General features: G+C 30.7%; 1 non-coding gene across 1 annotated transcript; it reads left to right on the top strand.

Moving 5' to 3' along the window:
* The first annotated feature begins 13,928 nt into the window (after nucleotides 1–13,928).
* Nucleotides 13,929–13,999, top strand: TRNAG-GCC (transfer RNA glycine (anticodon GCC)). Its single transcript has one exon. It is a non-coding gene; the product is annotated as a tRNA-Gly (tRNA).
* The last annotated feature ends 2,217 nt before the right edge of the window (nucleotides 14,000–16,216 follow it).

Here is a 16,216-nt window from a genome sequence, read left to right as displayed (position 1 = left end):
CATAAAAATAAAATAAATCAATAATTACAAGCATGTGTGAAAAAAATTAAAAAAGATAAACGTGGTGAGGTATGGCATGTGAATTCCAGGATTGTTCCAGTTGCCTTTGTCCATTTGGTTTAGGACCCTTAATAACATGATTAGGATTCCATTAATCCCAAAAGTTAATTAAATTAAAGAGAAAAACAATAGAAAACTAGAGAAGTGTTAATTATCATGTTTGTTATTGACTTTATTAGACAATATATATTTGTTCCCATTTGCAAGCTAAAGACTGATTTCAATTTCTGTTCATTGTTGAAAATAATGGTGCATCCACATTGTGACAAATCTTTGGTTTTACTTTCGTACGACGGCAGTTGTTACTTGTTAGTATTTGTTAATTTTTTTTTAAAACCGATAGAGCAATTTTATTAAGCATTATCCAAGTCCACCAAAGTTAGAATACTTTGGGGAAAGGAATCAAGTTTAACAACCTCCTGAAAATCACCAACCTCCCATCGAGCAACTAGATGAGCGGGGGTGTTACAAGAACGCTTAACATGTGAAAAAATACAACTATCAAACCAAGCTCTATCGGACTTAATATCATCATAGATCACAAATAGGGGAGAGAGACCTTCGGCACCATCATTCACCTTCTTGACAACATTCAAGGAATCACATTCCACCCACACCTTCTTATATCCTAGCCTTCTAGCAAGTCTCAACGCATATAACACGGCCATAGCTTCAACATACTCTGGTTGAGTACCATACTTTGTTAGTATTTGTTAATTGTTAACCGAGGTTTTTTTTTTTTTTTTTTTTAACGATATTAACGGAGTTGATCTATAGCAATATAGTATCATACGAATCGATTAAAATGTTTTTATTTACTAATTTCAATATTTCATGATAAAAATGAAAACGCAACAAATACTTATCCATTAGTCTTAAATTATTCACTCAAATAAAAAAGATCAAAATATATTAAATTTACTTCGTATATCTTATCCAACATAAATTGTATTCGTTCTTTTTTTTTATAATGATAAGAAAAAAGAAAACATTAGGACACCCTTCTCACGAGGGAAATTCCTAATGCGTCGGAAGAAAGAATGCAAAATAAAAAGAATAAAAAAAACTACTATAAGGAACAATATCCATACTATAACTAACTAACTAAATGTTGAATAGCAAATGACCAACATTTGATATCCAATCCGCTGTTTGATTTGCCTCAATTTGACATGGTGTTGACCAGATGCCTTTAACGGAGTTAATTACTAAAAAAAAAATGTATTTGCTCAATTAACGTCTTGAAGATACTCATAAATACATTGTACGATAGGTCTTATTTTTATTTTAAAGAAAATTAAATGCATAACAAACTTTACAGACCTCTGTTGGTTCCGACTCTCTGAGGTCGTGGATCCAGAACTATATCCTGCTTTTCTATAGCGAGGATGGCAAACATGAGACCCGTAGTGTTCAGTTTATTGCTACACTATGAGGGTTGTGGAAAACCATGAATGCATAAGGTGCTTCAATGGGAGCAATGGGGCGGCAAGCTTAGTTATGGAATTCATAAATATGGCCATGAGGTCTTCACACAAGATAGCACCAATTTTACTAATAGTATGACTGCCACTAGGGATGGGCCGACTATCCCGCTAGGGTTTTACACTACTAGAATCCGGGCAAATAACAGCAGTTGCTAAAAAACATCGTAATATTTTAATTTTACGACGGTTTTGTAACTGTCGTAATATTACGATGGTTTTTCAAACCGTCGTTGAGTTACGACAGTTTTTAGCCAATAAACTGTCGTAATAGACACTAAAAATAATTATTAAAAAAAATTAATATTTACGACAGCTTCAAATTGTCGCAACTTACGACGATTTTAAAAATTGTTGCAATTTGCAACAGATTAAAGCTGTCCTAGAGTTGATTTTTTTTTTAAAAAAAATAATGGTATTTAAATACCCCGTTCAACAAGCCCACACCAAACCCTAAATCCTCATCCGCCGTTTTTCCTCTTTATTTTCCCTCACATTTTCTCTCTCCTCTTCTCCGCCTTCTCAGTTCCTCTCTTCTCTTTAAGTTCTCTCTCCTCTCTCTTTCTCGGATCATCTCCCCTCTTCTCCTCCTCTCTTTTTCGGTCTACTCTTTGTTTCTCATCCTCCTTCTTTCCTCTCTTTCTCATCCTCCTTTCCGTTCTTTCTTGTGTTCTAAAAAATTGCGAATTGAGGTTCAATTTCGTGACATTGGGGTTTTATTTGTCAAATTCGACCATAAAAACTCCACATCTGGATCTTTTATGATCGAATTTGACAATCAACAACCAAAAAAAGAAAATTTTTAACGGTATGTTTAATTTTTTGTATTTTTCGTGTTTGTTATTGTGGTTTTTGTTTATATTCTGATATTTTTTGGTCTAATTTCATTATTTTGTGCTTGTACTGCTGTTTTTTTTGTCGTTCGTTTATTTTTCAGTGATTTTTTTTTATTTTTCGTCTATTTTCGTGTTGATTTTCAGTTCAATTTGTTATAATTCATTTATTTTCTTTGGATTTATTGTGGCTTGTTTGTTTAAATTTTGTACTGTTTGGATAATTTCTATTTTTTTTGTTCGATTTATATATTGTGGGTTTTTTTTATTATTGGATGTATATTTGTATATCTTGTTTGATGTGTTTGTTTGTTTTATGTGTTTTTATTTTATATTTTCATTTATGTGTGCTTATTATATGTTGGGTTTATTTTGTTTGAGTTTTATTTGTTGGGGTTTAATTTTTAGATAAGATCTTAATGTTTCTTTGTGTAAGGTGGTGGTGCGAAAGGTTGTTGTGGGGACAGGGGAAGGGAGGCTTGGGTAAGGGGGGCAGGGGATGGGCGTTTTTTTTTTTTTTTTTTTTTGCGAAGGCTATTTACAACGGCTAGCCGTCGCTAAAACTATTTTTTCGACAGTTTTGTTTTTTGTCGCAACTTACGACCGTCGTAAGATAATTACAGCGACAAAATAAAAACCGTCCTTGAAATTAGTAAAACCTTCATAATAATTCTTTACGACAGTCAAACTGTCGCAAATTTTTTTTTTACGACAATGCTGACTGCGACAAACAATTTACGACAGTTGACTGCCGCAACTATTTTTTACGACAACTTTTGCTATTTTTGCGACAAATTTTGGCTGTCGCAAAATAGCTAATTTCTTGTAGTGTTACTACGTGCATCTAGGAAAAGAAAGGGATTATCTTGAGAGCTTCATAGTGGAAGCAGATGGCTCATGGGATAAGAATACTTCAAGGGCTAGGATTGGACGGGCATTTATGATGAACGATCAAGGAAACACTACAGATGGGGGGTGGGGGAAGATATGGAGCAGCTGGGTCGGCTATCCATTGCGAGGCTTGGGCTTGCCTTGAAGCTATGAAGTGGGCCCGAGCAAAAGGGCGGACAGGGACCCTCCTCCTCTCGGACTCAATATATATCCCTTATTACCAACCTTCAAGATGAGCTTGGTAAGGATGTTTCTATTTCTTCGATGTTGAAGGAAATCAGGGCAGTGGACGCTTCATTCTAAATATGTGCAATTCTAAAAGTCCCAAGGGATCAGGTACAAAGGGAAAACGACATTACAAGAAAATGTCGGCTTACTATATCTAAGTATTTATAGTTCTTTTTGGTTTTCATTTGCTATTGTCAAAAAAAATAATAATAATAATAATAATAAAAAAATTTAAAAAAAAAAAAAAAAAAAAAAACTTTATAGACTTGGAGGGATAATGTAATACCCTAGAAATTCCTTTCCTTTAAAATACCTGTTTTGCTCTTTTAAAAACTAAAAATAGGAAAATCTAAGACATTACCGACAGCGTGAAAACGGCTAAGGCAATTATCAAAGACACACAGCGGAAGACTATCTTTAAAAACATTCAAAACAAGTCAACTGTAAAGTCAACCAAAACGAAAGTAAAGTCAAACTAAAGTCAAACGAAGTCAACCTACAACTTGAAACCATTGTAGGCCTTTATTAAAACCAAACAAATTTTAAAACCTTTGTGTTAGTCTCACAAGCATAATATAAAATAACTAAAGTAATAAATCACATCGTAATCTTATGGAAACTAAGCATGATTCGCTCTTCGCTCATGCCCCATCATGAATATGCTTCATCACCTGAAAAGCTCCTCTCTACTTGTCCCTACTACTCGCCATTAGAAATGGGTCGTCGTAGGGCCAAAGTAAAGATAAGGTCAAACAAACATACAAACACACAATCAGCAAAGCTGAGTACATAAGCTTAAATATAACACACTAACATGCTTTCATCCTACCATCACACAACTTACCTTATTGCACCTGTTTACAAGCATACAACACACATCATGACTCCATAACTAAATAACTAAATAATTTATTTAGCTTGATTACGCATTGAACGGGTTTCCCCCTAACTTGCCCCAATATAGGGGCACTAATACGGGAGCTAACCGTGCCAGTATAAAAGAACCACTCGTAAGTAGCGGAAAACCTGTGCATAATAAAAATGGAAAGTACAACGTCCTATACCCCCAATAGAAGTTATGGTCAAATATAAAGTCACATAACTACCCCCATATGTTCATACTCAAGGTATATACGTTCCAAGAGTTTTGGTGCGTAATCTCTTTCACTCTACGTTGTTTTACATATTATTAGATTTGGTGATGACTCTCAAACTATAACACAATCAATCATTATAATTATTCAACAATCAAACATGCCAATTTAATTCTTGAATAATTAATTAGTGACCACATAAAATTTAATGTTGAACCCCTTTTAATCTACCTCGGTGTCAAAGACACCTTAAACGCATAATGCGCCACAAATCCTATCCCTCGGTGTTGAAAATACCTTAAGTGCACTAAGGCACCAAAATATAATTTATTCCTCGTGTACAAAGACACTTAAATAGCTCCTTTCTTATGCTTAAAACATCAATAAAAATTATATGAACCATAATAAAATTCCTTTTCAATATTCCAAACCAAATTAAACATTTAGTTTAATTAAATAAACCTTGAAACGTGCCAATAATAAAAATATGGTTCAATGACAATATTCCAATATCACCAATTCCAATAAATAATTTATTTCAACCAATCATGCTTCACAAATAATTCACCAAAACCAATCTCAATTTGATCAATCCAATTCAAATCACCAATCTCATTTCAATTCAACCATTCCAACCAATTCCTAGCATGACACTAACTTGGAATCAATTAAGTAAATCCTAGCATGTTTCTACACGCTTAATAAATTTCTGAGCACGTGTACGTACCTCAATTAAGCCCTTAAAGTGGCCAAATACACTACAACACCTCTCGAACCAAGTCTCTTACATAAAGGGACAATAATACTATATTAATTACCCTTGTATATACAATTTCCAGCAACTTAATCTCACTTTAAATAACTTATAATAATCTGAAAATTATTTAAAAACCTCTAATTAAACTCTTCTTTATTGGGTAATTAAACCCTTTTATTAAAATCACAATTCTACTACTTTAAATAAAATTCCAGCAATATAGTTCAATCAAAAACTCATTAAAACTTCATCAAAATACATTTATATACTTAAATTATTCATAAAAACATTGAGTATATAAAAGCCCTACACTAATTTATACAAGAACCCTAAAAATCAAAATTAGAAGCCCTAACTTTAATCATATCAAAATCTGAAAATAATAAACCAAATTAATAATCTGAAATTATATCTTTAAATCAATTAAAACATGATTTGATACTAAATTAATCATTTTGAAACCAATAAAAATAAAAAACAACTAATAAATAAAAATAAGAAGATGAAGAGGAAAGAAGGAACCAAGCCAAGGGGGGGTGGCTGGCAGACTGCAGCAGCGCCGGTGGACGGCTGCGGTGGAGCAGCGGCAGCAGTGGGGTGGTGGCAGCGGCGGTGCTGAGGTGGCAGCGAGCCCACGCACAGCCATTGTTCCTGCGTGGAACAAAGAAGAAAAGGAAAAGAAAGGGAAAAAGAAAAAGAAAAGGAAAAAAAGAAAAAGAAAGGGAAAAAGAAAAAGAAATTGGGAAAATTGTTTACTTTGACCATTTGACCTTTTGGGTGGCAAAATTTTGGAGATTGAATGAGTATTTATAGTGTAGGGTTGTTTAGGGTAGGTTTGGGCTTTATAAAATTATGGAGTTGAATAATAAAATAGATGGCCCAAATATAAAAATAGGATAATTGTGTTTATTATGAAGATGAACTACATTTGGATTAAATACTTATTAACCCAAAAATTAAACCTTGTATTATTTAAATCCCATAATAAAAATAATTTGACCCAAAATTATATTTTATAAAAATTAAATAATTTATAAAATACATTACAAATATGGCGTATTACAGATAAGATCGATCGGAGCGAAATTAAGTCAAGTTAAACTTTAACCATTAACACAGCTTGTTCCATTTTGAGATTGGGGAATCCCAACCCCCCTTAGGTAATTAGATTTAGCCATGCACATGATCGAATACATGATTCAACGGCAGAGACAGTTTCATCTGGCCGACTCTAATTCAATCTTGGCATGATTAAATAAATTAATGGTCAAAGTCATGTTTAGGCATGCGTGTTTGGTCAAACTGTAACACTTATTAAAATACGGAGGGAGTACCACATAATAGTAAATAGGGTATTTAAATGCGTTATTATTTTGATATAATTAGTTTCAAAAATTGTTTAACAATTCAAAAATTTCCTCACATTATTTTTGTTGGTAAATGTGTGGGAAATTTTGGATTTTTGAAATAATTATTGAAACTAATTATTGAAATCATCATAATGCATTTAAATACCATGTTTACTATTATGTGATAATAGAAGTTACTATAGGTATTTTGAATAAATACATATTGATAAGGGGTAGGGCATTATTAATTTTGATTGTAAAAGGAAATTATTAACATGTATTTTGAAAAGAAAAATGAAAAATAATAAAATAAATATAATCTAATATATAAATAAAGTAGGCATTTTTTTTTTTCAATGGTTGAAATGTGTACTTATTCTGATTATTCCACATTGTGAGTTGGGTTTACAAAGTTATTTATTTTGGGTATTTAGGATTATATATAATAGAGTTTCGAATACCTCAATTTGGACAAATTATACAGTACAACAAGTTATACCATTTGCATAAGATACAAATTAAATAATTTCCTACCTTATTTCCACATTTGGTTAGCCTTGGTGGTACCACGAACATCTTATTAGGTTTTGATTGTTCCACTTAGGATGTTTGAGTCTTTGAAGTATATAAGGTAGTTTCATTTTCATTTCTCTGGGATATCGTACATCGTAGAAATCGAAGAATCAAACAAGATATATTAGTGGTCATTATTTTGAGAAATGGTGGTTAAATTAGTGTTATGGTTTATTAAAAACTTGCTTGCGGAGACTCTCCTTCAACGCGGGCTTTGTGCTCAACTCAATAAAGTTTATCACATTTTAATTTGTTTCTCAATATTAGTCTATAATTAATATTTGGCAAGGACAATGACGTAGAAGTGATTCGATATCATGATTTGGGTGTTATTAGGTACCTACTAAGACTTCTATATCTATTTATATATTATATTAAAACAGGGTCACTAGTTCCATGGCTGTCACGTGTCCTTTTTTTTTTTTTTTTTTTTTTTGTCTCTCAATATATAGAAATTTGAAAATATATTTTCTCTGTTAGAATATAAGATAATTATATTTCGTATTTATGTATACCATATCGCTTAGTTTTGTTAAATAAATATTCTTGTGCATAATTTTAGCTAATAAATTTCCTAAAGTTTAGGGTAATTATGCTCTTGTAATTTGTATATAATCCATACGTTCCTAATGAGAAGGCAAGGATTCAAACTCTTTTATGGTATTATTTTATTTTAGATCCTAAAATCCCTAACAATCTGCCTATCTTCTTCCCCACCTCTTTCTTCTTTCTATGCTCTTTAACAAACTTATTAGCTACAATTATGCACAAGAATATTTACTTAACAAACTAAGCCATATACATAAATACAAAATATAATTATCTTATATTTTAACTTTCTCTTACTAATAAACTAAGAATACATATATATCTTGTAAGTATATTTTCTGAAGATATAATTAAAAAAATTATCATGTATGACGTTTAACATAATTAATGTACAAATACCATTGCACATAATTTATAATACGTAATATTTGTGTTTAATATCTAATATTAACAATTGGATTTACTATGATAAGAGATATTACCCCACTAAAAGAGAGTTGGAAAATTAAGGTTAGGATTGTGAGACTATGGCATAAACCCGAAAACTACAAGCCAAACATAACTAAATCAATTGAGTTAGTTTTGGTTGATGAAAAGGTAAATTCATGTGGTAAGTTTTATATTGATTTTATCTTATTAGCATCAACAACTTCCTTTTTGTAACTTCTACGGAGTATATACTTAAGTGTATTGATTTCATATTATAGGGTGACAAAATTCAAGCCAAAATTAAGATGTCTCTCATAAAAGATATGGAGTGATACATATAATTTATAGAAGTGATATTTTTTCCTACAATGATAGTTAATACGAGTAATAGATTATGAATAGCCACAAATTATAAGCATTCTTGATCATTTTATGAAGTTAGAAAATTTTATAAATTATATTAGTACCAAGTGTGCATAAGAATGATTTTATTTATCTATCATATATAAATTTCCATAATAGAAATAAACAAATACATATAAAAAAAATAATAAATATGAGGCATGTAAGTGTATATGTACCACCCTATAAGAAAAACTATAATTTTCATTTTTAATATAGATTCTGGTACTAATTTTATATGTGTGTAGTCAACTATCATAGGGTTACTCAGTTAGTGTTATAGGGGTTACTCAGTTAGTGTTATAGGGGTTACCCATTTAGTGTTATAGTTGTTACTTTGTCAGTGTTGTACTTTGTTATTTAAGGGTTACTAAATAGGTATAATAAGACTATGTTCACTACACCTTAAAGATATAATATTTGGTAAAAATAATTTCAGTTTAGTATAAATAAGTTCAATTTGGTATATTTAATTTCAATTCAGTAAAAAGCAATTATTTTAAAGAAGAAATATAATACAAAAACAATAAAAAAAAATAATTTCAACAAAAATAATTTCAATTCGAAAAAAATAATTTAAGACCAGCAAAAATAATTTTAGTTAGCAAATAAGATGAAGTGAACAAGGCTTAAAAATTACTATGTCAATATAATAGCTAGGGATTAGTTTGTGAGTGTCATGGGGGGTTAAATACTCCCATTTTTTACAAGCAGTCAAACAGGGTGACCAGTCGCACAGAAAATATGTTGTAGATTTTGTATACGTCGTCACTGGTGATATGTAAGAATGATATTCAATTTTTTTTCCTTCTCTTATATGCTTGTATATTTTTTTTTATTTACTATTATATATATGCAATAAAATATTAAATGATTACATATAATTAAAAAAAAAAAGACAGATAATCAAACAATTGACAAGCCTAAACATCATTCCGAGGATAAAATTTTAGAAAAAAAAACCTCCGTATTAAGCTTTAACTTAGAGGCTTTGTAGATTTTTGGTTGTCGAAGGTCCAATAGGTGTGTGGTGATGATCAGGTAAATTCATCATATAATAAAATTAAGGTAGTAAGTGATAGGATCAAAAATCCTATTTATAAAAATTTCATGTTAAACTTTAAGTGTTTTCAGAGGCCATTGAGGAGAAAAAGAATATGAAATTATTTGTGATATAAAGTACAATATATAATGACAATATTGTTATTATAATGGTAAACTTTTCCAAAAATATACTTCGTATTAAGTTAAAGGACAGAGATAGCCAATTAAAGACAAATTTTTATATGTGACTGGCCACATCGTGTGGCAAGGGTTACTCGAGTTACTTGGTCAAGAGTTACTTAAGGGGTTCGGTTAGAAGTTACTTGAGGGGTTCGGTCAGGGGTTAGTTAAATACTCGATCATGGGTTAATTAAGAGGTTACTCGGTCAGGGGTTACTCGGTCATGAGTTACTCGAGTTACTTGGTCAGGGTTTACTTGAGGGGTTCGGTCAGGGGTTACTCGAGGGGTTCGGTCAAGGGTTAATAACTCGGTCATGGGTTACTTAAGGGGTTACTCGATCAGGTTTTACTCGAGGGGTTATTCGGTCAAGGGTTACTCGATCATGGGTTACTCGAGTTACTCTGTCAGGATTTAATTTAGGGGTTACTTGAGGAGTTCGGTTAGGGGTTACTCGGTCATGGATTACTTGAGGTGTTCGGTTAGGGGTTACTCGGAGATGGGTTACTCGGTCAGGGGTTATTCGATAAGGGATTACTCGAGTTAGGCCCCGTTCACTTCACCTTATTTTTGCTGAACTGAAATTATTTTTACTGAAACAAAACTATTTTTGCTAAATTTAAATTATTTTTACTGAACTTAATTTAATTTTACTAAACTGAAATTATTTTTGCTGAACTGAAATTATTTTTACTGATTTTTTATTATATAATTCTTCTTTAAGAAAACTGAATTTTACTGAACTAAACTTATTTTTACTGAACTGAACTTAATTTTATTGAATATTATTTTTTAAAGGTGAAGTGAACAGGGCCTTACTCGGTCAAGGGTTACGAGTTACTCAGTCAGGGGTTACTCAGTCAGAAGTAACTCAAGTAACCCCTGATCGTGTAACTCGAGTAACCCGACCACATGATGTGACCAGTCACACAGAAAAATCCCCCCATTTAAAAATGAGGTGGCCAATGGCGCAAGTAGAAATGAGGGAAAAAAATATGACTTAATGTGGGTGGTATTGATTGTTAGTTCATTGACTTGAATTATTTTTCAAATCTATCCATACAATTTAAGAATAAAAAAAAGAGAGGTTGTTTTCAAGTTGTACTTTTTATATCATTATTTTGAGGGTTAAAAATATATGATTAAGACATATTTATAAGTAAATTCATTATTACTCATTAAATCATTTTATTTTAAAATTTTGTGAAATAAATATGAGTATCAAGATTTGTAAGCCGTGCATCACACGGGTGCTATACTAGTTAATCAACTAATCTAATTGATATCTACACAAACACTCTCTACATTCCACAATAAACATAATGAATTATATCCATTGTATAATACTCCGTGTATTACTATATTTTTGTGATGCGAATCAAGTAGTTTGTGTGTTGATTATAACCTTTAAGATTTTCAAAACAAATTATTTGTGACTTAAATTAATCTCGTTGCCTTCTAATTCACAATCTTATTACTCCAAGTTTTATCACCTTCAATCTTATCGTCCTAATTCCATACATATAACATGTTTGATTATTAGTTTTAACGCGAATTGAAAGAACCCTAAAGACAGTACATATGGCCAAGACTTCATCAATTTTATGACATGCATGTACAACAACTATTTAGAAATTCACATATGTCACGGTGTCACCTACTTATCTCGATCTACATAAGTATATTATTAGATTAACAAAAGCTTGGTACTCAAAAAGCCATAGAAAATAAGTTACTAAAGGTCGTTTGCTTTAAAAGGAAAGGTAGTTGATAGATGATAGATCATAAATCACGGCTTATACAAAGGAGGTAGTTTACGTTGAGTATATGGCCTCTTTGCTATAAAAAATTAGTCATGCCATTATAGTTAATTTGATTAGTTTGTCCACATGAGATATTATCCTGTAGGTAACGATATTCTGTAGTTTGCAACATACAAGTATTTTGTGGTTATTTTACTAATTTGAAAAAACTATAGGTTTCCAAAAAATAAATAAATAAATAAATAAAAATAATAAAACTATAGTTTTCCAACAAATTTGTTGTTGTTCAACTTCAAGATGAACTCAATATTGAGCCGGCCTAATAGAATGGTCCATATTAAATTTATTATGGTCTTTGATTTTCTACCACGGTCAGGCCCAAAGGATGCTTCTTTGAGGATGCTTTTTTGTTGTAATGGTGTCCTAACTGTGGGCCGTACCCAATCAAGATTGCAATATTCATTTTTTTTTTTTGAAACCAGATTGCAATATTCATTTTGCTATTGAAGTATTGATATTTTGGAGCAATATTCCTTTTACTAGAATGTACCCTTGGAATTTTTTTAAAAAAGAATGTACCCTAGGAAGTTATGGATTTTTAAAAAATAAAATAAAAATAATATAATTGTAGAGTAAGTTAATTACAATCTTCCAAAAGCCAAATTCTCAAATCTCATGCATTGATTTTTTTATTTTTTTATTTTTATTTTTATTTTTATTTTTTTATTTTGTATTTTTTTTTTTGTTGTTGTTTTTGTTGCTGCTACTATAACCTCCAATATAATAACTTCCACATCTCCTATTGTTTTTCTTGCTAAATGCACATATTACGTATATACCGTGCGTTAACACACTAGTAAAAATAATTGCATAGATTTTGGGTATTGGTAGTTTGCAATTTAGAGTGTTGTGTGGGTAAAAGTTGAAAAAAATAAACTCTGCAATTAATGCCCCAAAATTGCAGATAAACCATTAATGGAGGTAGTACAATATTTGTGTAGGTGTTTTGCTTCACAAAGAGTTTCTGCTTTTTATACTACGTACTTGTATTTTTAAGAGAGACTGCAGATCAAAATTCAAAAGTTCAAAAATCGACAATTTAGAGCTAATTTAAAGAATCTCAAAGGTAATGATGTAAGGTGATATTTTCATTTTTTCATTTTGGTAAGAAAAAATTGATTATTAGTTTATATTTTTTTTCCTTAATTTATAGAAATGATTTTGTAAGATTATATAGTATAAGTAATAAAGATGGAACAAATGTATCTACGTACATTAATCAACTTATGAAAATTTAAAAGTAATGCGAATGTTGTATGCTCCTAATATTTGTTCATTATTTGTAATAATGTTTGCTTACCCAGATAGTAGTCAATTAATTTGAAATACTGCGTAGTATGTATATAGCCTCTAGTATTTAACTAGATTAAACCCCGTGCAATGCACGATTGTTAAATAATTTTAATGACAATAAATTTTACCAAAAATAATGGATATAAATATTATAAATAGACTTAGTAGTGAAAAGTATGAAATATTGTGAAAGAAATTGATTAATATATAGTTATAATGGGCAATTTGATATTTAAGGACATTTATTTTAGATTTTATACAAGCTAAAAGTCATAATTTAATTACAATAAGTTTTTTTTAGTAAGTGATTTTGAAGGGAAAACTTTTTATAATATTTTGCCAAGTGTTCACTAAGTTTCACCTTTAGTATAATGTAATAATGTAAATAGGTTAAAATCCCGTGCAATGCACGGTTGTTAAATATTTTTGACAATAATATTACAAAATACAAATTATATAAAAGATACTTAGAAATATTTCATTTGGCCTGGATATATATGGAATATGATTGTCAAACTGAAAAGAAAATGTTTAAGGTATAAATAGTTTACTTAAAGATCAGATTTTAAAAGAAAAGGAAAACCGAAAAAGCGGGAAATTTTTTCTCAATATAATGACAAGTGTCCTGAAAGGATTTGCTTTTAGTATAGGTTAATAGATAGATAGATTGATAATGATTTGTGAAAATTATGACATTGACAAAATTGATTATGGAGTAGTCAAGTACGTGGTGGATGATACTGAATATAGATATGTATATAAAAAAAAAAGTCTACTACAAAAATGAAAGCGATCGTAACTTCCATAAGGAGTTCGAGTACATTTTATTGTTTTCATGGCATTTAATAAAGTGGATGAATAATTAAAGTCCAAGAATGATGATGTTGTACCATTTAACAACTTCTAGAAAATGCTATTCAGTGCCAAGTAGTCACCATACGGCACCAGTGGTCTAGTGGTAGAATAGTACCCTGCCACGGTACAGACCCGGGTTCGATTCCCGGCTGGTGCATATTTTTTTTTTTATGTCATCTGAGTTTTGTCAACATTTCAATGAGTGTGCTTGTATTTTATTAACACTTCTTTTTACAATATTACTTTGAAGGCAATTTCATCAAATGATCTATGAATTTTTTTAAAAATACTATCATTGTATTTGAAGTTTGTTTATCAGCGTATAAAACTTCGTATTACATGTTTTTTGTCTTTAGTAGGTGTTTTACCTTGTGAGTGATCTGATTTAGTGCTGGAGCTTGACCAACATATATGCAAGAAGATATTTATGATTAATGTTTTTTTTAATGTTTCATCATCTTTCTTTTTAACTTAGACATCTCTTTCATCGAAATGAGTTTATAAAGTGAAAGGAATAAGGATAAATTAATTTCATAACGGCCAAATATCTTCCTTAAATACATCTACTGTTTTGAAAATTAAAAATACTTTAAATTCGGACAATAATCTATCTTCTCTCAACAATGAAACTTAACTTATGTTTTGCTTTGTTTATAAACATGCACGCTTAATCTTTCGTGCAATCATTACTAAGGGAGCTTAGAAAACTATTTCTCTCAAAAGTATTAGTCGTGTCATACATTTCACTTGACCTTCTTTATGATGTGGCTTTATACAATATATACTAGAATTAAAAATAATAGAATCAAATCATGAATTAGAACGTAGTAGGAGTGAGTTAGCCACTAATTTGTTACTACTTTGTTTTTCCTTTAATTTGTCCTCATTAGCATAAATTAAACATATAACCCGTAGTGACATAGGCATATAGCATATAATCATAATTAAATAATTAATTATGTATTTTATATACTTTATGTTAATTAATCCTAAAATTATCATCAACTTTGGATAATAGTTTCTCTAGTACAATCAACATCTTAATTATGTTCCTAATACGGAGTACTAGAGATGTAATACCCTACCTTTTTGTCGTTTGTTTAGGCAATACCTAAATATTATACGACGAGAAACCAAACCTTGCCCACTGAATTTTCATTTCCTCCAAGCTTGGCAACTACATGAAAATGACATTACTTCCTCCTGTTTTCGAAGAATAATCCTGGTTTTTCTTCATCTTTATCCTTTTAGAATTCATTGTGACTATTTTGGCATCATTTATTTTTTGTCCATCATACTTTATCATAGTAATAATTGTAGTAACCAACACACTACTTTAATCATTAATGTGTTCAATTATTTATGGGTAAAGATTATAAAAAATTGGCATCTGAAAGTATACATCTAAACATATTCGATGAGATTCAAGTGACTATTATTTTTTACGTAAAATCGACTGATAGATTGTATAAACCATACATGGAATTCAACCGTATATAAGCTAAAGCTACCATAAGGATATTATGCAAATAAAGTCAAAACACAAATATTACGGCAATAAAAGGACAAGTGAAGTATTTGATAGAGTATTTAAATCAATTCTAGATTTCAACCATTAGTTTAAGCTTTAGTTCAGTTGGTCCTTTAACAATAATCATGGAAACAAATCTCATTCACCCCTCTTTCTAAGTGGAATATTTCACGCATGGTATGCAGAGGGTCCATGTTACATCTACATTTCATTCAAGCCTAAAGGGCTCTCCTGTGAGGCGGCGTGATACAATATATAAAGTTATGAACCAATTCTGAGTTTTACCCATTAAGTTAAACTTTTGGTTGAGTTGGTCCTTTAACATTATTAACAATTTGATCGTGGTGTCAGTTAGATATGGCCATCACATAAGCTAAATATGGCTAATACAACGGCTATAAGCTTATTTCACCGTTGCATTAGGCCTAATACAACGCCAGCGAATGCTATTCGCGACAATATAAGGCCTAACACAACACGGTTTTCGATATCTAAGGCAGTGGATTTAAGGGTTGCATTAGATAAAAAAATTTAGTAGTGAAAATGATCATTTTATATGGCTAGTATATATAGTGTTTCTTAATCCACCGGTGACAATTGTTGGATGCATGTAGCCATATGTAAGTGTAGCATAACATTCATTATTAATAAGTCAGATAATGACAATGAAGATAAAGCTAATCAAATTCACTGGTTACTTGAGTCTGGCGTGGCAAGATAAGAGCATACCTTATTTTGACGTCAACATTAAATTATTTTTTCGATTTACTAGTATGAAGTATATCGTATATGTCCAAGGAAAATATGAGAATTATAGTCTGTCCGATTATCATAACACTAACT

This window comes from Chenopodium album, chromosome 14, assembly GCF_948465745.1.
Source record: "Chenopodium album chromosome 14, dcCheAlbu1.1, whole genome shotgun sequence".
NCBI classification, from domain to species: Eukaryota; Viridiplantae; Streptophyta; class Magnoliopsida; order Caryophyllales; family Amaranthaceae; genus Chenopodium; species Chenopodium album.
Note: the sequence above shows the minus strand (reverse complement) of the source record. Positions and strands in the feature narration are given on the sequence as shown.